This window comes from Scyliorhinus torazame, chromosome 8 (assembly GCF_047496885.1).
Source record: "Scyliorhinus torazame isolate Kashiwa2021f chromosome 8, sScyTor2.1, whole genome shotgun sequence".
Classification (NCBI taxonomy): domain Eukaryota; kingdom Metazoa; phylum Chordata; class Chondrichthyes; order Carcharhiniformes; family Scyliorhinidae; genus Scyliorhinus; species Scyliorhinus torazame.
In genome coordinates, this window is record NC_092714.1 from 196,735,762 (window position 1) to 196,761,223 (window position 25,462).

Genomic DNA, 25,462 nt, shown 5'->3' on the forward strand with positions numbered 1-25,462 from the left:
ATCTGTAAGCCTTTCATTCATATCTATGTGAAATTGATTTTTTAGTCTGTGATTGGCAGCTTCGACACACAGCCAGCTGTCTGCATTGTTTAATCTAATTTCTCTTCATGCTTGAGTGGATTTCATGTAGTCAGCAATGAAGTGTTTTCTGCAGAGAAAAAGAGGAAAAAGGAAGTGAGAGCACTTAACTGCCTTTGATCTGGTCCAAGAGCTGTCAGACATAGATGTTTATAAACATTGCATTTAGTTTTGCAGCTGACTACCTGAAGTCCAATCAACTGTGAAGGGAAATGAGATTACCAATCCAGACAGCTGGCTGGGTGTGGAAGTTCCAAGTGCGAGTACGGATCAGTGGCGATTCATCTCCGGTGGGAGAACATATGTCCAGAGGATCTATGGGAAAAATTGGCATCATCCCAACATCGATCCTCCAACTGGTGAGAGGCTAGCAGCAGCGCCACGTAAAACGCACAGCCTTCATGATAAAAACGGCTGGAGAATTGCCAGGCCTGTGGCCGCGCATCCGCAAGGCACGATCTGTGGCGGTTGCACCGTATAACATGGCACCAGCCATGCATGGACCTGACCTGCTCCCCTTGGACACCCCCTTGCCATCCCCCGCCCCCCCCCCCCCACCAGTCCCCTCAACCCTCGATAAAGCCTCCCCGGCCAGCAGCACGGCTCCCGCCCGACTGTGGCGGCGCTGGACACAGTCCGCAGCTGCCATGCCAGGTTCCCGACCGTTGAGACCACACGTCAATTGTGCAGACCGGAACTCAGCCCATCGGGGGCGGAGTATCAGGGGAGGGCCTTCAGGTGGCGTCCTTAGACCATCCCAATGCTGTACGGTGTGCACCGCGATGATGCCGTTTTGGAGGTGGCTGAGCATGCACAACTGTGGAAAACAAGCACCGCCCCCGATTCGGTCGTAAAAATGGATTGTCCGCCCGATTGCCGATTACAAAATCGGCGCCGGAAAACGGAGAATCCTGCCCATAGTCTCCCAAATGGAGAATTCTGGCCAGTGTTTCACAGTCCCCATACACTTTAAGCTCTGAAGAAGAGTCATATGGACTTGAAACTTTAACTCTGTTTCTGTTTTTAAATGGAGCCTGTAGATGTAGGGGGTGCGATTTAAGCACTGCATTGCACCTGGCGCAGATCTGGACAAGGGAAAGGCCAAAATGAAGATTTGCGCCCGACGCAAATGGGTTTGCAATTTACCCAGCCCACTCCCTAAGGCGAGTTCCAGATCTCACCTCAAAATGGCAAAAATATCATTAACCCTCATTTGCATTCATTTCAATCTCATTATTGAGATTAAAGTCAAATTCAGCAGACTCACAGGAATTACCTGACTGCCCAGCAAGACATCATGTGGACTTCGTTTTCTACTCTTTTCAAAAAAACATTAATTTGCCGCGATTGCATCTGAGGGGAAGTGAGGAGGTGACTCGCCATTTTCAGATTCCGGGATGCAGCTTAAGGGCACCGGAGCTGCTGGCCTAGAGCTTGGATGGGGTGGCCACTCCTTGGGAGGGTTGGGCTTGATCAGGGGGCTGAAGCGTTCTAGGTCAGGTGTCGCCCCTGGGCCGGGGTAGTGGGGTGAGGTGCTTTACGTCTGTGAGTCCTTCAGACCATCTTTAAATATTGTGGAGACCATAACAGTGGCAGTCAGAGCTGGTGTCATTCCTATCAAACACTTCCAGGACAGAACCCTGCTGCAACTTATCGCCTGAAATTCAATTTCACCCTTTTGACTGTGACCAGCCTCGAGCTTCACAGCTAAGGGCTGTGACATTATACAAATGTACAGCATGTGAAGAGTTGATGTTATGTTAAGACTAGCCACTAGAGAGAGCTAAGGAACAGTATTATAAATTGCACTGGCTCTTAAGCTAAGGGGAGGAGTTTATCTGAAGAAGATAAGATTTATAGTGTATTGCAGAGTTAGTTAAGATATACTAGTTATAATTAATAGATAGAGACAGTGTTTGTGAGTGTAGTTTAATTCTTACATGTATGTTTGCTATTCAGAATAAGTGCTGAACTCAAATTTAGTAGTGTTAATAAAATTAGTTTAGTTCTTCAAAAGAGCTTTGTGTATCTTTGTGATCACTGTGCCTTCCTTCCTGGAAACTCCTCACAAAAATCATCACATACTACCAGGAGTGGGCAGCTTTAAATTTTAAAGTACCAAGTCTCCACATGGTACCAGGTGTGTATTCTGGAAAAGCAAGCAGTAAGAAAGAAGAAAGAAAATAAATCAGCGCATCTCTGCACATCTAAAAATCTGTGAAGTACAAAGAAAAGCCGAGACCAAAATGGATGCTGTGCAAAAGCCAGATAACTTTAAGATGTCTGGTAAACTAAGTTTAAATTGGAAAAACTTCAAGCAGCAGTTTAAAGTCTTTCTCTCTGCCTCTGCACTCGAATAATCTCCTGACACTAGGAAAATAGCTCTCCTACTAAATCTGGCAGGTCCGCAGGCATTTGAACTCTTTAATTCATTTAACTTCTCATAAAATGAAGTTAAAAATTAGTAAGAGAAAGTAATGGAAAAAATTGACTATCATTGCAAAAAACAGGTCAATGAGGTGTATGAAAGATACATGTTTAAAAAAAGGGTGCAGCTAAAAGGGGAATCCTTTGACTCTTTTCTAACTGATATGAGGCTCTGAGCGCAACCCTGCAATTTTTCCTCAATTACTGAATCAATCCTGCATGGCCAAATTGTGTTTGGCATATTTGAAAAGCAAATGCGGGAACGATTACTAAGAAAACCAAACTTAACTTTAGAAGAAGCCATGAGCCTCTGTAAAGCAAGTGAGCAAGCCACCAATGAATATGCTGAATTCAGATCCCGTGAAAAAGGCGCGGACTTGAGCAACGTGGTCGGTGCCATTGCCTCTGGGGCGCAGTTTAAAACCAATTGCCCTGCAGCAGGTAGCTGTTTTGCGCGGGCAACAAAAAACCACGAAACGCACATTCGATGTTCTGCGCATATGCACGATAAAAAAGGACGTGTACCGGAAGTTGACCGATTTGCGCATGCACACGAGAGGTTTACGCATGATGTCACCAATGTGATGACATATACATACTGTGGACACTCCCACTTAAAGCAACACTGGCCTGCATTTAGAAAAAGGTGTACAACATGTAACAAACTCAATCAAGGAACAGTACTATAAATTGCACTGACTCTTAAGCTAAGGGGAGGAGATTAGACTGGAGCTGAAGAAGATAAGATTTATAGTTAATAAAATTCGTTTAGCTTTTCAAAAGAGCTTTGTGTATCTTTGTGATCACTACGCCTTTCATCCTGGAAACCTCTCACAAAGATCACCACAAAGGATATTTCAAATGAGGAATTAGCCTTGTTAGTTGTGATAGCACTTTACACAACTCAGCTCTCAAGTGCCTCCTCAAGGACACACGTGCCAAGTCGCAAAGGATGATTAATGCATTGCATGTCAAGCATACTTTGATGGCTGAACACTGTCTAAACCCCAGGAGTATTAGCACCATAGTGGCAGCTGCCAAAAATCAAAAACTAAAGAGCAGGCCTTCAGCATTGGGAACCTCACTGGCCTCCTCCTGCCTGTCAGTGCCCATAGAGCCCGATGGGACTCAATGGGACAGAGGGGCAGCTGGAATGAGCTTCAGAGGCTTCCGAGTCATCGCCAATCTTGGAGGCTCCCCATTGTCTGCACCATGGTGTCAATGCCCTCAGCGATGGTCCTCAGAGACTGGCCCATGTCCGGAGTGCCTTGGCAATGTCCACCTGCATCTGGGACATGTCCCTCATCAACTGGGACATGATGTCAAGCCACTCAGCACGGTAGTCACAGACTGAGCCTTGGGCCCCACCAGCCAATGCGCAAATGTCATGCTCCACGTTTTCCACTCTGGTCGCCACCCTAGCAGTGTTAGCCTCAGTGCCACACATTGTCAGCACTATTTATGTGCCCAAAGCCTTTGGGACTCCTCCAATTGGCTTTGCAGTCGCTGGAATGTCACTGACATCCACTTTTGAAGACCATAGCAGTGTCCTGCATCTGCATCAGCTCTGGGAGAACCTTGTCCAGAGGCTTGGCATCTGACTGGGACCCAGCTGAGTCCTGGGATCCAGCAGACCTCTGATTGCTGTCTTCTTTGAATGTTCCTACCTCCACCTGATGTTCATCAACAATTTGTGGTGCTCACCAGATTGTGCCCCAGAAGCCTGTCCACTAATGACGCCCACCGAGGTATGTTTATCTGCCCGGGTGTAAAGTGCAGGTGATAGCTGTGATGCCTCGATGATCGAGCTCTCCTCTGAGCTAGTCTCTTGGGTGGTGGGGGGGAAAGACTCCGGAAGGCCTGGCCTCATCAGATGGAGATCCTGCGAGACAATGGACATGTGGCCAGTGAGAAGGAAGGATCACTTTGTCTGACAAAATATTCGCTTGAGACATGTCATCTGAACAAAGAACAAAGAACAAAGAACAAAGAAATGTACAGCACAGGAACAGGCCCTTCGGCCCTCCAAGCCCGTGCCGACCATGCTGCCCGACTAAACTACAATCTTCTACACTTCCTGGGTCCGTATCCCTCTATTCCCATCCTATTCATGTATTTGTCAAGATGCCCCTTAAATGTCACTATCGTCCCTGCTTCCACCACCTCCTCCGGTAGCGAGTTCCAGGCACCTACTACCCTCTGCGTAAAAAACTTGCCTCGTACATCTACTCTAAACCTTGCCCCTCTCACCTTAAACCTATGCCCCCTAGTAATTGACCCCTCTACCCTGGGGAAAAGCCTCTGACTATCCACTCTGTCTATGCCCCTCATAATTTTGTAGACCTCTATCAGGTCTCCCCTCAACCTCCTTCGTTCCAGTGAGAACAAACCAAGTTTATTCAACCGCTCCTCATAGCTAATGCCCTCCATACCAGGCAACATTCTGGTAAATCTCTTCTGCACCCTCTCTAAAGCCTCCACATCCTTCTGGCAGTGTGACGACCAGAATTGAACACGAGACTCCAAGTGTGGCCTAACTAAGGTTCTATACAGTTGCAACATGACTTGCCAATTCTTATACTCAATGCCCCGGCCAATGAAGGCAAGCATGCCATATGCATTCTTGACTACCTTCTCCACCTGTGTTGCCCCTTTAAATGACCTGTGGACCTGTACACCTAGATCTCTCTGACTTTCAATACTCTTGAGGGTTCTACCATTCACTGTATATTGCCTACCTGTATTAGCCCTTCCAAAATGCATTACCTCACATTTGTCCGGATTAAACTCCATCTGCCATCTCTCCGCCCAAGTCTCCAAACAATCTAAATCCTGCTGTATCCTCTGACAGTCCTCATCGCTATCCGCAATTCCACCAACCTTTGTGTCGTCTGCAAACTTACTAATCAGACCGGTTACATTTTCCTCCAAATCATTTATATATACTACAAACAGCAAAGGTCCCAGCACTGATCCCTGTGGAACACCACTGGTCACAGCCCTCCAATTAGAAAAGCATCCTTCCATTGCTACTCTCTGCCTTCTAAAGCCAGTTCTGTATCCACCTTGCCAGCTCACCCCTGATCCCGTGTGACGGGATCTGGGTGAAGGGGCAGTGGAGGCTCATCTCTGTGGCGCAGGCCAACCTCGCTGTCGGTGACTGTTCTCTCCGCAGGCAACCCGGCAATTTCCAGGGGCCGTTCCTCATAGCGTTGAGGACTTAGATCTCACCCACTGCCGGCCCCCCATCCCTATCTGGCCCTTTCCCAATTATTATGAGCTAACTTCTCCTGAGGGGACAAATAGAGGGAATTGTGAGCTGCACGATTAATAGGGCAGGGGGCGTCTATAGCGGGTGGCATGTGTTGGCACCACACCTGGACATGAAGGGGTTGTGCTGATGAGTGTCAGAGGTTGCTGGGGAATAAGCATGAAGATTGGATGTGAGGAGGTTGTGAGGTGTCAGCCAGTGACTTGTGGTGGGGGTTGGGGGGGCGGGGGGGTGAGGGAGAGGACAGGCATTTGAGAATTTGAGAGATGGCAGGTGGAACTGATGCCAGCAAAGAAGTGGTAACTTAATCTTGCAGCTCGGTGGAAGTCGTTGCTCTTCTTCTGACATTGGACGGTGGTCCTCCTTGTCATGTTGCCTGCACTCTCAGCCGCTGAAACTGCCTCCCAGGAGGCATTGGTGACCCTGCTGCTGATCCTCCGATTCCCTTGAAAGAACAGGGTGCCCACCTCTCATCGACGACATCGAGAAACCTGGCCAGGTTGGCATCCCCATAGCGAGGAGCAACTCTGCGTGGTGTCCTGCTTGTGTGTTGACTAGGAGTGAGTCGTGAGGGAGCGTTTAAAGCTGCTCCTTTTTGTTAGCCAAGAAAAGCTGAGGCGTGAGTCAGGTGAATAAAACAGCGAGGGAGCCAATAATGGTGAGAACCTCATGGGGGCTTGTTTTTTGCACAAAGTGCCTTTGAATATGAGCTGCAATCTTACCAACGTGGCTGTCAGGGATCACCCCGCCAAATGTGGCCAAAATTACACTTTCCGTTAAATTGCGCCCAGTGTATTTAGATTTCCAAAAGCATTTGACAAGGTGCCGCATTAGAGGCTGGTGCACAAAATATAAGCCCATGTAATTTGAGAAATTGTGTTAGCATGGATTGAAAAATGGCTGTCACTTGGAAAACTGAGAATTGGAATAAGTGGGTTATTTTCAGAGTGTCCAATTGTTCACTATTTACATTAATGACCACAGACCCTTGGTCCATATCATTCATAAGGACTTGGATGACATGACGCCCAGGCTTCAGCACATTCTACTTCGACTCCGAAGGTACGATTTTGAGTTAGTATACACACCAGGCAAGGAGCTGATAATTGCGGATGCCCTAACCCCCTCCATCACCTCGCCCTGTGAACAGGTTGACTTCATCCGCCAGATTGAGGCACAGGTGCAGCTGTGTGCCAGCAATCTCCCGGCCTCAGATGAAAGAGTGATCAGCATTCGAGAAGAGACTGCCAAAGACCCTCTTCTGCAGCGTGTAATGCACCACCTTGCAAATGGCTGGCAAAAAGGGCAATGCCCTCAGTTCTTTAATGTGAAGGACGAACTGACAGTCGTCGAGGGGATCCTCCTCAAGCTAGATCGTATCGTTATTCCTCACAGTCTGCAGAGCATAGTGCTCAAACAAATCCACGAGGGACACCTAGGTGTCAAAGTGTTGGCTCAGGGCCTGGCAGGCTGTCTATTGGCCTGGAATCAGCCAGGACATATCCAACATGGTCCTCAATTGTGCGACCTGCCAGCGTTTCCAGCTTGCTCAACTAAAAGAAACACTCCAGCAACATGAGATTGTGGCCTCTCCATGGTCCAAGGTGGGAATCGACCTTTTTCACGCCAATGGGCGTGACTATGTGCTCATCATAGATTACTTCTCAAATTAACTGGAAGTTGTGAAGCTGTCAGACCTCACATCAAGGACAGTCATCAAGGCCTGCAAGGAGACCTTTGCCAGGCATGGTATTCCACTCACTGTCATGAGTGACAATGGTCCCTGCTTTCACAGCCAAGAGTGGTCCAATTTCGCCAAGTCGTACCAATCCAACTGTAGAATCCCAAGTTTCTTTACCCGTCAGTCTGGCCTCAATAAAAGTCGAGATGGATTTGCAGGTACAGCATTAGTCATTTTATTTAGCTTGCAAGCGTTCCTCAATTCTCAGGAGCATGAAGCACATACTGCTCCATGGACTTCTGGAATCAAGTGAGGATATGAAACAAAAGAATCTGTACTGATACATTCAAATGGCATCAAGTTTCACATACTCGACGCCCATAGGTCATCCTATATCCCTCCTGACCTGTTTGATCTATTCTGATTGGCTCACTTCCAATCCCTTCCTCTGGCCCCTATTACCCAGCATCCTTTTCTCCTGCTTTGGTGGACACACCTCTTCCTGCTTTTCCATGCGGTCTGAAATCCTTTGTCTGTGAACTCACCAGAATTAAACTGGCCTACCTCTACAGTACATTAACTAATATCTCTAAAGTAACTATTTTATATCACATTCGTCATTCCCTCCTTTTATCATTCCATGCTAACCGAACTATCCAATCAATAGCTACGGTTCTTCATCTAAAAAGATCCGTCGCTGCATTTCCAATTCCTGGCTTAGCCCCCCCTCATCTGCTGCACCCTCATGGATTTTAACAGTTAAGATTTTAGGGGCGTTGATCTGTTCCAGTGCACCCCGCATTCTACCCAACACACATTTAAGGATAGCTAGGCCCACAAAGATGCAGCCAATAGCCACCACTAAATACATGGCCATATTTATCAACCAGTCCTTCCAACCCCCAAATCCCCAGTTACCCCAAAAACCAGGATCCTGCATTCCGTCCAGGTGATCCCGTATGTGATCCATAAATTTAGTGATGTTAGCGGTCAAGTCCTGAACTCCCATGATACACTTGCCCTGCACTATGGCGCATACCCCACCCTCACGGGCCAGAAGATAGTCAAGAGCATACCGGTTCTGCATTGCAAACAACCGTAGCTGAGACAATTCCTTGGTTATTGCCCCGAGGGCTCCCAAGGTTTCATGTCCCAAGATGGTAAGGCCACAAATAAAATAATTCCTATTGCTGACAGCCAAGGAACCCCCCACACCTCCCAGTGTCAAGACGCTCAGAATCCCCCATCCGGCTGAGTGGCCCCGGTTGGGTGCGAGAACCTGAGGTTTTTTCCAGTTCTCGCAAAATTCAGCAGAGACTGCCCGGCGTGCTAACTGATTATACAGCTTCCACGCCGAAGGGCAGGGGACTGTGGTAGGGACTAGAGTCCCTATAGCAATTTGGCGGGGAAATGGGGGTGACAAAACGTTGGTCGCTGTGCCATTAAATAAAAAGTAGTATCCTTGCTCCGTGTGCAGGCTAGCATCACAATCAGTATATCAGTTGCGTAAGGACCTCCCAGTAGCCCAGTTTATCCAGCTTCGAAACGCCCATTCGGGCCGCCTAGCAATGCGGAAAGCCCTAGTCCCAACAGTGATATGAGAGACATTCGCTCAGCCACAAAGGAGCTGGAGGCCAGCGTTCAATGGAACGCAAGTGGTGTTGTAACAAACACATTGGCCAGACGCCTGGGTGATATGGCACCTCCTGTCCGTACAGGTGGGGAACAGACATGTTATATTCGTTTCCACCTCTACCAGCAAACAGCCGTATCCTTCACTGCTGAAACAATTCTCGTACGACCGGGAATCCCTATTGGGAGTGAAGTGGCTAGGTATATACGCCCTCCACGGTTGCAGCCTATCATACTGTGAATGGGAATTATCCCGAGGAAGGGGAAGGCAAATAGCCGGTGGTGCTGAACCCGGATCGTAAGGAAGAGTGACTTGCTCGGGCAGTGGCTCGGAATGCTGACAATGAACCACCGTTTGGGGAGTGCCCCAAAGCGGTGAAACAGAAAATAACCTAGACACTGCTGCGGGTTTCGGGTAGCAGACAACCCGTCCGTGGCCATACAAGCGGTGGTAAATCTGGTAGAAGAGATTCATACTACCCAGGTTTTCCTCAGTTCGGCCTTTAACTAACTTAAGTGTATCTCCCGGTAACCTACGTTCTAGCTGTACTTCCCTTCTCACACGCCCCGTCCTCTCTCTAGTCCCTCTCTCTTTCTCATAGCCTCTTCCTACGCTCTCCTGACGGCCTGATGTTACCTTTATCGCACCAATCTTAACACATCCAAAATCAAATTTACATGTATTCCAAAAACAAGGCAATGTCCATGTAATATTCCCTTCCCATCGCCGGGACCGGTGCAATTGCTTCATGAGTCCTGCATTCTCCTTAACTTTGACGACCTTCCATGAGTCGATACCATGTCCTCGTATATGGGGGCAGCGAAGAACATCACCTTTTCATAGGTGATGTATCCTTGTAGATTGGTTGGGGTTACAAATATAAATAATATTCCCCTTTTCCATGTCCATCGCCAATAACACTCCAAGCGAAGTGAGGCCAAATATCACACAGACGGTGCATAGCCACTCCATCATGCTCCACACCTGGAAAATAGCACTGGAGAAGGGAGGCAGGTTAATCTGTCCAAGAAAATGAGGCCCATTATCAGAACTTAACTGAGCTGGTATACCTTACCGGGGAATGATTTCCCGCATCAAGACTTTAACCACAGTAGCAGCTTTATTATCGATAGTCGGATACGCCTCGACCCATCTGCTGAACACATCCACAATGACCAAAACATATTTATAACATTGACACCTTTCCAACTCAATGTAATCCCTTTGGAGCGTCTCAAAGGGACCACTGGGCAACGGGGTTTGCCCCATCCCACAAGGGATACCTTTTCCGGTGTTATATTGCTGACAAATCAAACACCGATTACTGATACTCTGGGCCAACCCCTGCATTTTAGGGTGCCACCAAGTGTCCAGCAACAAATCACTAGTCCCCCGAGCCCCACAATGAGTTGCAAAGTGTACACATTCGATGACCCATAAAGCCAGTACATCAGACATACAAGTCTGATGTGCTGGCGTGGTCCATAAAGTGGAAACAGAATCATATGTACAACCTAACCGTTTCCACATTTGTTTATCACTCTCAGGAGTGTCCTCCTGTAACCTTATGACGTCTTGGATGGTTGGCATTGACTTGTCAGAAGCAGACATATTTATAGTAGATCGTTTAGTCTGACTTAACATTTTAGGCACCATCACTTGCTGAATTTGCGCGGCTGTCCGCGCTGCACAATCTGCTTGTTCATTACCAACGTCAACTGGGGTCTTACCATTTGTGTGGGCAGCGCATTTAATAACGGAAATCTGTGCGGGCATAAGAAGGGCCTGCAGTAAGTCATTAACTAATCCCCGGTGGGATATTTGACCACACATAATCATGTCAGGTTGTTCTGACGAAATGTCACTCAAATCGTCCCTTATTGTTGTAGATTCCTGAATCAAGGCTAAACAGTCGTGACCAGGTGCGTCCTCATGGACAGGGGGACCACTAAGAAAACAGGCTGGATTGATAGTGGTACAATATTTAAATGTCAGACGTGGATTGTTCAAAAGGTATATCTCATACCTCTTGTGACGAGCTGCGGTAAGATGCTGAGTCTGCAGTTGCCCCAATAGTGCGATTACCGAGTGGGAGCTATACACCGTAATATCCTGTTGCAACAGCTCTTGAATTAATTTGTCTATAGACGGAGCAGCTTGGGATTTCAGGGGGTATTGCCGAATGGAAGGTAGCTTTACATGATCCTTAATCATTACCTTAATAGGTGTAACATTTGTCTTTCCCACTTGTGATGGGTATTCCGCCCAGACCTGTGGATTGACATATTCCAACACATCATGACCCCAGTGATGCTGCAGTCGAGTGTTAATTGTTTCAGGGACCTCAAAATATTTTATGGTAGTGCCGTCCAGCATGACTTGAAGTGCGTACTCTGTTGGATCCGAATGATCCACTGCCCTCCTTACCATTCGCCCCATATCCCTGGCATGGTACTGGTCGTGGACCTGACATGTAATATGAGGGCTTACTGAAGCTGAATGTGGCCATAAATGTGGTGATATTGTAACAAAATCGGCTGTACCTTCTTTTCCCGTGACTGTGGCTGTAACCTTGACTGGCCATTCGGTCCCAATTAATGGCCGGTATTTGTCCTCCAACTCCCTGTTTTGTCCAGTTCTGTCATAGGCCAGGGTAACGTGATGCAGTGAATGTTCAATGTCTAACGTCCACCACTGGGGGGGGTGATAGAAATATAGCACTGTTGTCTCATCCTCCATGATTTAACCGTTGCCCCCTCGTCTCCGCACTCTAGCTGTAGCTGGAAGATACACAGTAAATCTCGGGCCAACAAGTTACAGTCCAATCCAGTAGTCACTACAAACTGATGATCTGCAGACTTATTCTCGTAAGTGACTGTCACAGGTTCAGAAATAGGATACTCACACACCTGTCCTTAGAACCCCGACAATTGATGCGTGTGGTCGGATAATGGTAGTCGAAGTTCTGATTGCACAGAAGACATGGCTGTTCCAGTGTCGTTTACAAATGAGTGATGTTCATCTCCTATCTGCAGAGAGATAGTAGGTTCCCTGTCTGATTGGAGAGTCCTTATGACTAAATTAGCTAGTCAATCCTGTGTTGGGAAAGGGTTTTCCTGGGAGAAGTCAGTGTATCTCGTCTGTCCTCCCCTTGGTGGGTACCCCCTCCTTTGGGTCGGATAATCTCCTTCTACTGTCTGTCTTTTAAAGGGGCATTCCTGTTGTCAGTGATCTGCACGGCCGCAATTAAAACATGCATTGCTCCCTCTATATCTGCCCCGTCCTCTTCTCCCAGTAGACCAATGGCCCCTCAGAGGGGGCGGCGGTTGTAAAGCTGTTGATGCATACGGTGGGCCATAAAAAGGAGCTGAGGGTCCCTTTGGGTGGGTTTGGTATCCTCCTAATCGGCAACTGTCTCCGAGTCTCACCAGGGGGCACTCTAGCTATTTCCTCTGGTTCTTCCAAGACTTCGACGTCTCTCCCTGTCACTAGAGGGAGTTCTTTCTCTTCAAAATCATCTGTTGCAGCTCCCTTTGTTCTGAAATTTGCGGTTTCCCCTTGGTTTGGAGGGATTTGGTGGTATGCTTAATTGTTTTTGGTTAGGATCAAGCCCTTCTCTCGCTGTCCGAGATCTGGTCCTAGAGCTAACTGAGCTTGCGGAACAGAGCTCCTCTTTCTCTACTGATCGTGAAGATGGTAAATCAGGACCCACACCATCACCCAAAAGGGCTTGAGTTACTGGCATAATTGGAATCTGGGGAGCAATGACTGGATATCAATTATCATACTCTGGTGGTTCTGGAATTAGTGCAGACAATGCTACAGGTGCAGTCGGAACCTTTTAGTGACTTCTCTAAATTATTGAATTTATCATTTTCTGTCAATTCAAGGCCAGCCATTGAACTATGTAGCTCATCTTTTGTTTGACCCGTGCCTTTCCTGTCTCTACTTGCGCGTTTTTTGTTTTTTCTTTTTTTTTCCTTAGCAAACCGATTGAAAAGGTTCTAACAGTGGTTTTTTTTTTAAACTTAAAAATGTTTGAAAATTCAAATTGAATTACTGCAACTTGCAAGCTTAGCTCTGATCTCAACTCAGAACTAAATTTACGATTTGCTTAACACAAACTTGTATAACATTTACAACTTAATTAATTCTTTATCTTAACAATATTTCTTTTAACAAGTTTTTCTTACAGTCACAAAAATGTTGGCAAAGTCAACTATCATCTCCAGATTTACACTTTTTAAAATGGTGTCCGTGATCTTCTTTAAGTTTCTATTAATTCACAAATAAAATGAGATAAACATTATTTCAAGGAAGTAAAACTTAAGATTCTGGCAATTTCAATCAATTGCTTTCGAAAATAATAACTTTTATCAAAGAGGTGGAGAAACCCACTGGTTTCCTTTAATTAATTCAAAACGTAACTTTGCTGGAGTTCACTGACTCAAAGGAAAGGTATCCGATTACACTACAGGCTGCTGCTGTTATCTCAAGGCCTGAGTGAGAAGCACAGTCTGTCATCTTTTAACTTTGGCTGCTGCTGTTAACACTTTGAGAGACTTCTGCTTCAACCAATATGCAGCATTCCCCACAATCTCAACTAGTCCTCAGAACTGCGCCCTTCGCCACCACAGTCCAAGGGTACAATTTTAGCTTAATCAACTATATATTTAAAACACTCACACATGGAGTTGAACCATCTTCAGATTTAAAAACAGTTATACTGGACTGAACCCTCACTACTGAAGTCCCATCAGCCTTAAAAACACTTATACTTGGAATTGAATCATCATTTCAGATGTCACATCAACCCAAAAACCTAACCCAAGCCAAATCACAGATTTAAAAACAGTTATCCTGGACTGAACCCTCACTACTGAAGTCCCATCAGCCTTAAAAACACTTATACTTGGAATTGAATCATCATTTGAGATGTCACATCAACCCAAAAACCTAACCCAAGCCGAATCAACAATATGAAATCCCATCAATTAAATTGCTAATCCCCAGACTGACCTTTGATTTCGTCGAGACGATCTTTCTGTACCAACCGCGGGTGACCAGACTAATCAGACGATAAGAAGAGGGGAAAAATCAATGCGTGGTCATTTTCCAGTTCTACATTGCGGGCCCTCTTTCCCCATCCTCCTGTTCATAATCAGTCTAATTCTGATTTCGCAGTTGGTCAGAACCGTCTTGAGAAATCCCGGGTTTTCGGCACCAAATGTAGAATCCCAAGTTTCTTTACCCATCAGTCTGGCCTCAATAAAAGTCGAGATGGATTTGCAGGTACAGCATTAGTTATTTTATTTAGCTTGCAAGCGTTCCTCAATTCTCAGGAGCATGAAGCACATACTGCTCCATGGATTTCTGGAATCAAGTGAGGATATGAAACAAAAGAATCTGTACTGATACATTCAAATGGCATCAAGTTTCACATACTCGACGCCCATAGATCATCCTATATCCCTCCTGACCTGTTTGATCTATTCTGATTGGCTCACTTCCAATCCCTTCCTCTGGCCCCTATTACCCAGCATCCTTTTCTCCTGCTTTGGTGGACACACCTCTTCCTGCTTTTCCATGCGGTCTGAAATCCTTTGTCTGTGAACTCACCAGAATTAAACTGGCCTACCTCTACATTACATTAACTAATATCTCTAAAGTAACTATTTTATATCACATTTGTCACAACCACATTACCTCAAGTCCAAACTACCCGCAGTCCAACGGGGAGGTTGAGAAAGCGGACCATATAGTGAAGCAACTGCTCCGCAATGCTGCCGTCTCTGCTTCTGACTTCAACCTTGCGCTGTTGGCGTACAGGCTAACCCCTCTGTCCACCGGTATGCCTCCGGCTTAACTCCTCATGAATAGAAACCTGGGACGACTGTTCCGGCCATACACGTACCAGAACTGGATCACCTCCCAGTGCTGCAAAAGGTGCAACAACTCAGGAACCGGCAAAAGTTGACGTACGATGCTCATGCTACCGATTTGCCTGTGCTCTCTCTGGAAGATGCTGTTCGGATCAAGCTACCTGATGGAGGCTGGTCCGCTCCAGCTGTTGTGGTTCAACAGGCTGCTGCAAGGTCGTTTGTAGTTCATATGGCTGATGGCTCCGTTTTCAGGCACAACAGAAGGGCACTCTGTAAAGTTGCCTGCCCACCACCAGATACTACTTTTCCATATGTTGTTATGCCTCCTCTGGACATCTCTCACCATGAGGCCACCAATCTGGCAGCAATCCCGCCTGTCAAGGCGCCGTCGTCCCCACCTCCACCTCTCAGGCGGTCGACAAGGATCAGACGCAAGCCCCAAAGATTGGACTGATAGACATTTATCTTGTAAATTTTGTTCTGTATCTGCATGCTAGACACCTCTTACGTATATATTCATCTACTTGCTATTTAATGTAAATAGTCATACATGTAAGTACAGTCACATATGCTCCAAGCAACCAACATTTTTTTTTTTAAAAGGGAGGATGTCATGATATGCACTCATGTACATAATGAGATACAGACGGGCAGTGACAGACACTCAGTACAGCAATCAACACACCGGACAGAACACAACCAATCACCAGGCAGAACACTAGAAGGGGGTTTCCCAATATAAAACACATGAGGCATCAGCACTCTGCCTTTTTCCACTGGTGACAACTGTAGTGACAGTCAGGGTGTATATATCAGTTAGCACCTTCTACACGTAGCTCAGAGCTAGTCTGGTCTAGTTAGTTATAACAAGTACGCTTAGATTAGTAGAGTGTTAAACCCACAGCGAACTGTGTGCACTGCTCAGCAAGTTCAATAAAGCGTTTTGAACCAACATCACAGTTTGGAGTCTACTTTCAAGTACAACTGCATCCAGTTGCAGTCCGTGTTACCCCAGGGTGAATAACACAACAGCTTCAACCTTGTTCCAGGGCAGGATAAGCTGTCAGGGCTGAAATAAAATTTAAAAAGGTGTCTGGGGACTGAGGTTTGCACTTGAATGTGCTGCCTAGACATTCTTTATTAAAAAGTTATTGGGTTTTATACATGATGCACTTACAAACATACACACTGAAAAACAAAAAACAAAGGAAGTAAAATACACATAACACACAACAGGAAAGGGGTTCTTCCCACCCCCTTTTCTTCTTTTTTTTTACGAAATCAAACCGGGTGGAAGGAGCACCTGGTGGTACCCCTGTTGCTATTTATATCTCTTGGTCGGTGTTTTTTTAACTTTGTTCATTTGCATCAGCATCGGCCATTGGTCATTCCTTATTCCCCTTCTTTCTCTCCTTTGCCTAGCTGTGCTTGTTGTGGTTGTGTCTTCCCCTGCACTCGCCCCCCAGTCTTTCTTCCCTTCTCTTTTCTCCCTTCTGTCTCCCTCTATTGTTCTCATCCACCGCCCATCCCCTCGCACCCCCTTCTTCTTTGCTACCCCCCTTTCTTTCCTTCTTGCTCCCCCCCTCAACCCCCCCCCGGCCAGGTCCTCACTCTCTTCTATCATGTCGTGTCTACTTTCCCCTGGCTCCTTGTTTATTTGTTTGTTTGTTGGCTGCAAACAGCTCCCGGAACAGTCAGGTGAATGGCTCCCATGTTTTGATGAAGCCTTCTTCCGACCCTCCGATGGCAAATTTGATTTTCTCCAATTGGAGAAATTCCTATAGGTCGGACAGCGAGTCTGCAGCTTTAGCTGGTGCTGCTGACCACGAGTCAAGTAGGATTCTATGGCGGCCAATCAGAGAGACAAAGGCAAGGGTGTTGGCTCTCCTCCTCCGCATGAAGAGATCCGGCTGATCTGATACCCTGAAGACCGCCACTTTCTGGCATGGCTCCACCTTCATCCCCAACACTTTTGACATTACCTCAAAGAAGGCTGTCCAGAATCCAACAAGTCTGGGGCAAGACCAGAACATGTGGCTGTGGTTGGCCAGGCCTCCTTGGCACCGTTCACATCTGTCCTCCACCTCCGGGAAGAACCTATTAATTTGGGTTCTTGTTAAGTGGGCTCTATGTTCCAGTTTTAGTTGCATTAGGCTGAGTCTTGCGCATGTGGAGGTAGAGTCAATCCTATGTAGTGCTCAAGAATCCAAACCCTGTATAGAACCCCACGTTTTCCTCCCATTTCCTCCTCGTCACATCCAGTTCTGAATCGGCCCTCTCTAACAGTCGTTCATACATGTCGCTACAGTTCCTTCTGCCTAGAATGTCTGCGTCCAGTAGTTCTTCTAATATCGTCTGTCGTGGTGGTCGCGGATACGTTCTTGTCTCCTTCTGTAGGAATTTATTAACTGCAGGAATTTGAGTTTGTTGCCTTTTGCTAGCTGGAATCTCTCCGTCAGTTCGTCCAGTGTTGTAATCTTACCGTCAGTGTATAGGTCTCTGATTGTCAATGTCCCCCATCCTGTCTCCACCTTTTAAAGATGGCGTCGGTGAGTGCCGGTGTGAAACTATGGAAGTTGAAGATGGGGGCTTTGTTGGATATTTCGGTCAGGCCGAATTGCTGCCGTAGTTGGTTCCAAGTCTGGAGGGTGGCTACCACCACTGGGCTGCTGGAGTGTTTTTTGGGTGGGGATGGGAGTGTCGCTATGGCGAGGGCTCAGAGTGAGATCCCCCTGCAGGAGGCCTCCTCCGCGCGCACCCACTCGGCTTCTGGCTCCTTTATCCATCCCATCATTCTTTCCTCTGTCATTGCCCAGTGGTAGTATTGTAGGTTTGGGGGGACGAGCCCCCCGCTGGATTTTGTTTTTTCTAGGACCTTCTTTGGGATCCTAGCATTCTCCCACTATACAAATGCCATAATTAATTTGTCCAGTGAATTGAAAAAGGCCTTGGGGATATAGATCAGGACGGATCTAAGTAGGAAGAGGTACCTGGGCAGCACGTTCATTTTGATCATCTGCACTCTCCCTGCCTGGACATTCTTTGCATACTTTTTCATCGCAATTTAGTTTTTGTAGATCTGCCGCTGTCAGAGACAGCTCCGCGTTTGTGGTCCCGCTGAAGGAGCACATTAGAAGCGCCAGCCCACACCCTCCCTTCACTTGGCACCCATCCTTTTCCTGTCCTCCCTGACAATGCTGAGCCTTTCCTGTCGTGTTGGGTGTTCTGGTTTACAAACAAGCCACAATGCTGGAAGTGGTGGAACGCTATTTTATTAACTGCTCAACTATGCTAACATACTGTAAACGTGGGTATAAGCAATACCAGCTTAACTGTGGACCCTTTCCTATCACTAGCTATGGTGAGGTACTCAGCACATGGTGAATGTCTGTGATGCAATCTGTGAGCTCTGTGCTCTGAGCTGGCTGCTGCTAGAGTGAGCGGGAACTCTCCTGTCCCCTGTCTTTATAGTGCTTGTGCTCTCACTGGTGATTGGCTGCAGTGTTATGTATGCTGGTTGGTCCTACTGCATGTCCATCAGTGTGTGTATGTGATTGCACCATAATGTACTGATGTATATTATGACATTTCCCAGTGTGCATTTCATGCTGGCTGCCCAGTAATTAGCCAGTCAGCATGAAATCCCCTTTCAGGGCCTCTCGTGGCAAGAAGTGGGTTTCATGTCTGCTCCCAGGCCATCTGAGCGCATGCGCCAAAGGGGCGAAAATTCAGGCTCATTCGAGAGTGCGGTGGCTCAAACGTGATGAGCAAATCAAGATTGTTTTGTATCGATATTTGCGTCCTGAGGAAATATTAAGGCAGTTGGACTTGTTTTTCTTGGATACAGGCCTGTTACATTGGGACTTTCTCGAAAAACTTTTTGTAGTACAAATGTTTGATGTTGCTTTACTGATGCAGACTGCAATAGCTGAAACTAAAGAATTTTATCCCTTGTGAAACCACATCCCAAAACTAATGATTATTCCTGACCAAAGATCCCTAACTGTATTTCATATAGTTTACCCAATGTGTCTCAGTACATTTCTGGAGACAAATTGTGTCAGCTCACTTTGTACAGACAATTAAATAAAGCTGGAATGACTGTTTAACAGCACCACCTTTTGACAAAACCTTGAAAATGACACTGTATCCTATGGGAATATATATGAACAACAACTCAGAGAATTCAATATTCCTTTACATAATTCTATATTCCTCTGAGTAATCATTTGGCAGTACAGAACTTCAGTATAGAGGGGGTCCCATGGCAATGTCATCTATTTACGCATACATTGTGTTGTAAAAATTGCATGAGTTGCCGAGTTAATAAGCTCAATGAATACTGATTCATGCAATGCTGGTGGGTCTGGATTGCCCTGAATTAGTGCTGCAGTGCAAATATCTCTGGGTTCTTTAAGTGGCACATTGATGTATAGGCTATATCCTGGCAACACCATGTACACCCAAATAGATGGTGTTGCCATGGGATCCTTACTAGGTCCAGCTCTCACAACATCTTTGTTGGGTTGCATGCAAAACTTGTATTCAATGGAATGACACCTAACCTTCTACCCCTTGCATATTTCCAATATGTGGATGATGTGTTTGCTATGTTTAGATCTGCAGCTGCATGTAATAATTTCCTTGCATACCTTCCAACATTCAAATTCAAAATGGAGCAGTCAAATTAATTCCCTTTCCTTGAGGTACCAGTTGAGAAATCGGCCAGGGACGTTCACTCCCATGTTCTCCCGCAAACCTACCTTCACTGGTCAATATGCACGTTGGGAGTTTTACAGTTCCATCCGCTAGGAAATTGGCTTTCACAGCGTTCTTGTAAGTAGGGTGTGAGCCATTTGCTCACCATGCAAGGTTGATGTTAAAAGAAGGCGCATCCAAGACATCCTGGGGATAGTGGCTACCCTGATCAGATCATTTTGCACTGTATATCGCGCAAACTCCTGAATGGGCCCAAGGCCCTGGAAAATTACCAGTCTACTTCAGATTACCCTGGAAAGACAAGGGGCGAGATTCTCCGACCCCCCGCCGGGCCGGAGAATCAGCGGGGATGGGGGTGGGGGGGGCGTGAATTGCACCCCGCCGCCCCAACGCCGGCTGCCGGATTCTCCGGCACCGGTTTTTCGGCGGGGGCGGGAATCGCGACGTGCAGGTCATTGGGCGTTGGCAGTGGCCCCCCCTGCGATTCTCCGCTCTGCGATGGGCCGAGTGGCCGCCCGTATTTGGCCAGTCCCGCCGGCGTAAATCAAACAAGGTCCTTACTGGTGGGACCTGGCTCTGCGGGCAGCCTGCGGAGTCCTCAGGGGGCCGCGGGATGATCTGGCACCGGGTGGGAGGGGGGGAAGCTCATGGTGGCCTGGTCCGCGATCGGGCTCCACCGATCTGTGGGCGGGCCTGTGCCATGGGGGCACTTTTTCCCTCCGCGCCGGCCGCTGTAACGGTCCGCCGGCACGGAGAAGAACCCGCCTGCGCATGCGCTGGGACCGCACCAGAACACACTTGTGCTCCCGCATATGCGCCAACTTGCGCCAGCCGGTGGAGGCCCTTTGGCACCAGTTGGCCTGTCACCAACCCCGCTGGCACCAGCCTAGCTCCTGAAGGTGCGGAGGATTCCGCACTTTCCGGGCGGCCTGACGCCGGAGTGCTTCACGCCACTCCTCAGCGCCGGTACAGCCTGCCCCGTCAGATAGCGGAGAAACCCGGCCAAGTTATCTCAAATATTTGAGTACCAGGTGAAGCGAGCTGTTTCACTCTGCTACTATGCAGTAGAAACATGTAGCGCACAAAGACTCATGAGAGACGAATAGAGATGAAGTCGATGAGGCTTTATTAAGCGTGACTTGTTCCTCGCAGCTCAGTAGCTGACTGGCCTGCGGGGGAGAACTCCAGGTTCTTATACTCCACCTTCAGGGCGGAGCTAGAGGTCAACAGCCAACCAGGACCCGGGATCTGTCAGCCAATGACATCACGGCATCACAGTCCCACATGACCCCTAATGCATACTACCACATTCACCCCTTGTTAAAAATGAACCCGGCGGGGTGGTGCTTCGTATGGTGGTAAGGGTTTAGAAGGCTGGTCCTGGGAGGGAAAACTTTTACATGTACAGAGGTTTTTTTTGTTTTGAAGTATTTACAGTAAAAGGGGGAAAAAGAAAACGTTCTCGTTACAGTCCACAATATAGTAGTGTTACATTGATGCCACAAGTCGGTCGGGCGGTCTGGTCGTCCTCGTCGATCGCCTCAGCCCCGGTGGTGGTGCTTGTTCCCGTGTTGTCGTCTCCGGGAGCCTTACGGTTTCTGCTTCCGCTTCACTTCTGGTCGGACCTGGGAGGAGGACCGATTCCCCCGGGAAGGGGGCGCTCGCGGGGTGCGCCGGTGGCAGGGAGGGGGTGATTGGTGTCGGGGGGGTGTGCGTGTTGCCGGCGGGCGCCAGATCTCGCAGGGAGACCATGTCCTGTCGGCCGTCGGGGTACTCCACGTAAGCGTACTGCGGGTTCGCGTGGAGGAGGCGAACCCTCTCGACCAACGGGTCCGACTTGTGCGCCCGCACATGTTTTCGGAGCAGGATGGGTCCTGGGACCGCCAGCCAGGTCGGCAGCGACGTTCCAGAGGAGGACTTCCTGGGGAAGACAAGGAGGCGCTCATGAGGCGTTTGGTTAGTGCTAGTACACAGTAGCGACCGGATGGAGTGGAGCGCGTCTGGGAGGACCTCCTGCCACCGTGAAACTGGGAGGTCCCTGGACCGTAGGGCCAGTAGGACGGTCTTCCAGACCGTGCCGTTCTCCCTCTCTACTTGCCCGTTGCCCCGGGGGTTGTAGCTGGTCGTCCTGCTCGAGGCTATACCGTTGCTGAGCAGGAACTGGCACAGCTCGTCACTCATAAAGGAGGACCCCCTGTCGCTGTGGACGTATGCGGGGCAACCGAACAGTGTGAATATGGTGTTAAGGGCTTTAATGACTGTGGCCGCTGTCATGTCAGGGCAGGGGATGGCGAAGGGGAAACGGGAGTACTCGTCCACCACGTTCAGGAAGTATATGTTGCAGTCGGTGGAGGGGAGGGGCCCTTTGAAATCCAGACCAAGGCGTTCAAAGGGACGGGGAGCCTTGATCAGGTGCTCACCATCCGGCCTGAAAAAGTGCGGTTTGCACTCTGTGCAGATGTGGCAGTTCCTTGTGACTGTACGGACCTCCTCCACAGAGTAGGGGAGGTTGCGGGACTTTATAAAGTGGTAGAACCGAGTGACCCCCGGGTGGCAGAGGTCCTCGTGGAGGGTTTGGAGGCGGTTAATTTGTGCGTTGGCACATGTGCCGCGGGATAGGGCGTCGGACGGCTCGTTCAGCTTTCCGGGACGGTACATGATCTCATAGTTGAAGGTGGAGAGCTCGATCCTCCACCTTAAGATCTTGTCGTTCTTAATTTTGCCCCGCAGTGCATTATCGAACATGAAGGCTACCGACCGTTGGTCCGTGAGGAGAGTGAATCTCCTGCCGGCCAGGTAATGCCTCCAATGTCGCACAGCTTCCACTATGGCTTGGGCTTCCTTTTCCACTGAGGAGTGGCGGATTTCTGAAGCGTGGAGGGTTCGGGAGAAAAAGGCCATGGGCCTGCCCGCTTGGTTAAGGGTGGCCGCTAGAGCTACATTGGAGGCGTCGCTCTCGACCTGGAAGGGGAGGGACTCGTCGATGGCGCGCATCGTGGCCTTTGCGATATCCGCTTTGATGCGGCTGAAGGCCTGGAAAGCCTCTGTCGACAGGGGGAAGGTCGTGGTCTGTATTAGGGGGCGGGCCTTGTCTGCGTACTGGGGGACCCACTGGGTGTAATATGAAAAAAAACCCAGGCAGCGTTTTAGGGCTTTTGAGCAGTGCGGGAGGGGAAATTCCATGAGGGGGCGCATGCGTTCGGGGTCGGGGCCTATTATCCCATTGCGCACTACTAATCCCAAAATGGCTAGCCGGTTTGTGCTAAAAACGCACTTGTCCTCGTTGTATGTGAGGTTCAAGGCTTTAGCGGTCTGGAGGAATTTTTGGAGGTTGGCGTCGTGGTCCTGCTGATCGTGGCCGCAGATGGTTACATTGTCGAGATACGGGAACGTGGCCTGCAACCCGTGTTGATCAACCATTCGGTCCATCTCTCGTTGGAAGACCGAGACCCCGTTTGTGACGCCAAATGGGACCCTTAGGAAATGGTATAATCGCCCGTCTGCCTCGAAGGCTGTGTACTTGCGGTCACTTGGGCAGATGGGGCGCTGATGGTAGGCGGACTTGAGGTCCACGGTGGAGAAGACCTTATATTGGGCAATCCAATTGACCATGTCGGATATGCGGGGGAGAGGGTACGCATCTAGCTGTGTGTACCTGTTGATGGTCTGGCTATAGTCTATGACCATCCTTTGCTTCTCCCCTGTCTTTACTACTACCACCTGTGCTCTCCAGGGACTATTGCTGGCCTGGATTATGCCTTCCTTCAGTAGCCGCTGGACTTCGGACCAAATGAATGTCCGGTCCTGGGCGCTGTACCTCTGCTCCTAGTGGCGACGGGTTTGCAATCCGGGGTGAGGTTTGCAAACAAGGATGGGGGCTCAACCTTGAGGGTTGCGAGGCCGCAGATAGTGAGTGGGGGTATTGGGCCGCCGAATTGAAACGTTAGGCTCTGCAGGTTGCACTGGAAATCTAATCCCAGTAATGTGGACGCGCAGAGTTGGGGAAGGACGTAGAGCCTGTAGTTTTTAAACTCCCTCCCTTGCACCGTTAGGGTCACTATGCAGAAGCCTTTAATCTGTATGGAGTGGGATCCTGCAGCTAGGGAAATCTTTTGCGCACTGGGACGGATGGTCAAAAAACAGCGTCTTACCGTGTCGGGGTGGATGAAGCTTTCCATGCTCCCGGAGTCGACCAGGCATGGTGTCTCGTGCCCGTTTATCAGCACCGTTGTTGTCGTAATCTGGAGCGTCCGGGGCCGTGCTTGGTCCAGCGTCATTGAGGCCAGATGCGATCATAGTGTTTGAGCATCTTCCTCGAACCCCGTGGAGCCGTCGACACTGGGGTCCGTTGTTGCCGTCCAAGATGGCAGCGGGGGTGAACAAAATGGCCGCCCCCATGCATCGCACATGGCTGGGGGGTCACAAGATGGTGGCAGGGGTGGACAAAATGGCCGTCCCCCTGCGTCGCACAGGTCTGGGGGATCCCAAGATGGCGGCGCCCCTCCTCCCCTCGTGGTGGCCGGGACCCAAAATGGCGGCGCCTGCGGGTCGCACATGGGGCGCTGGGGGGGTTGGGGAGCATCCGAAACGCGCATATCGCCTTATTCTCCGGGGACAGCGGTGGCCGGGACCCAAACTGGTTGTGCCTGTGGGTCATACATGGGGCGCTGGGGGGGTTGGGGAGCGTTATAAGCGCACAGGAATCCTTGTTCGCCGGGGATCGCGGCGACCTCCCGGGACCGGCACACGGCCGCGAAATGGCGCTTTTTCCCGCAGCTCTTACAAGTCGCTGCGCGGGCCGGGCAGCATTGCCGGGGGTGTTTCGCCTGGCCGCAGAAATAGCAGCGGGCTCCCCCCGGGACGACTTGGCGTCTGAACCGCGCAAGCCTGTGGGGTGGGGGGGAGGGGGGCGGGGGTTTGTCGCGACGGGGGTCCACGGAGCCCAAGGGGCTGCCGCGCGGTCGGGGCCGTAGGCACGGGCGTTTCGCGCGGCCACATCTAGTGAGGCTGAAAGGGCCCGTTCCTCTGAGAGTCCTAGCGACTCTTTTTCTAAAAGTCTTTGGCGGATTTGGGAAGAGTTCATACCAGCCACAAAAGCATCACGCATCAACATGTCCGTGTGTTCCATCGCGTTTACCGGCGGGCAGCCGCAGGCCCGTCCCAAAATTAGTAGCGCGGCGTAGAAATCATCTATCGATTCTCCGGGACTTTGCCGTCTCGTTGCGAGTTGGTAGCGTGCGTAGATCTGGTTCACTGGGCGAACATAGATGCTTTTTAGTGCTGCGAACGCCGTCTGGTAATCCTCTGCGTCTTCGATGAGAGGGAAAATTTCCGGGCTTACCCTCGAGTGCAGGACATGTAGTTTCTGGTCTTCTGTGACCCGGCCGGGGGCCGTTCTGAGGTAGGCCTCGAAACAAGTCTGCCAGTGTTTGAAAACTGCTGCTGAGTTCACTGCGTTGGGGCTGATCCTCAGGCATTCCGGGATGATCCTGAGCTCCATAGTTCTTTTAAGCACGCTTAATAAATTGTAGCGCACAAAGACTCACGAGAGACGAATAGAGATGAAGTCGATGAGGCTTTATTAAGCGTGACTTGTTCCCCGCAGCTCAGTAGCTGACTGGCCTGCGGGGGAGAACTCCAGGTTCTTATACTCCGCCTTCAGGGCGGAGCTAGAGGTCAGCAGCCAACCAGGACCCGGGATCTGTCAGCCAATGACATCACGGCTTCACAGTCCCACATGACCCCTAATGCATACTACCACAAAACATAAG

The 25,462-nt window shown here is 49.1% G+C and overlaps 1 protein-coding gene across 2 annotated transcripts in view; it reads left to right on the forward strand.

The window, feature by feature from the left end:
* LOC140428329 (uncharacterized) overlaps positions 1-25,462 on the forward strand; it is a 199,923-nt gene that overhangs the window by 64,303 nt on the left and 110,158 nt on the right. The gene's annotated exons all lie outside the window — the stretch shown is intronic.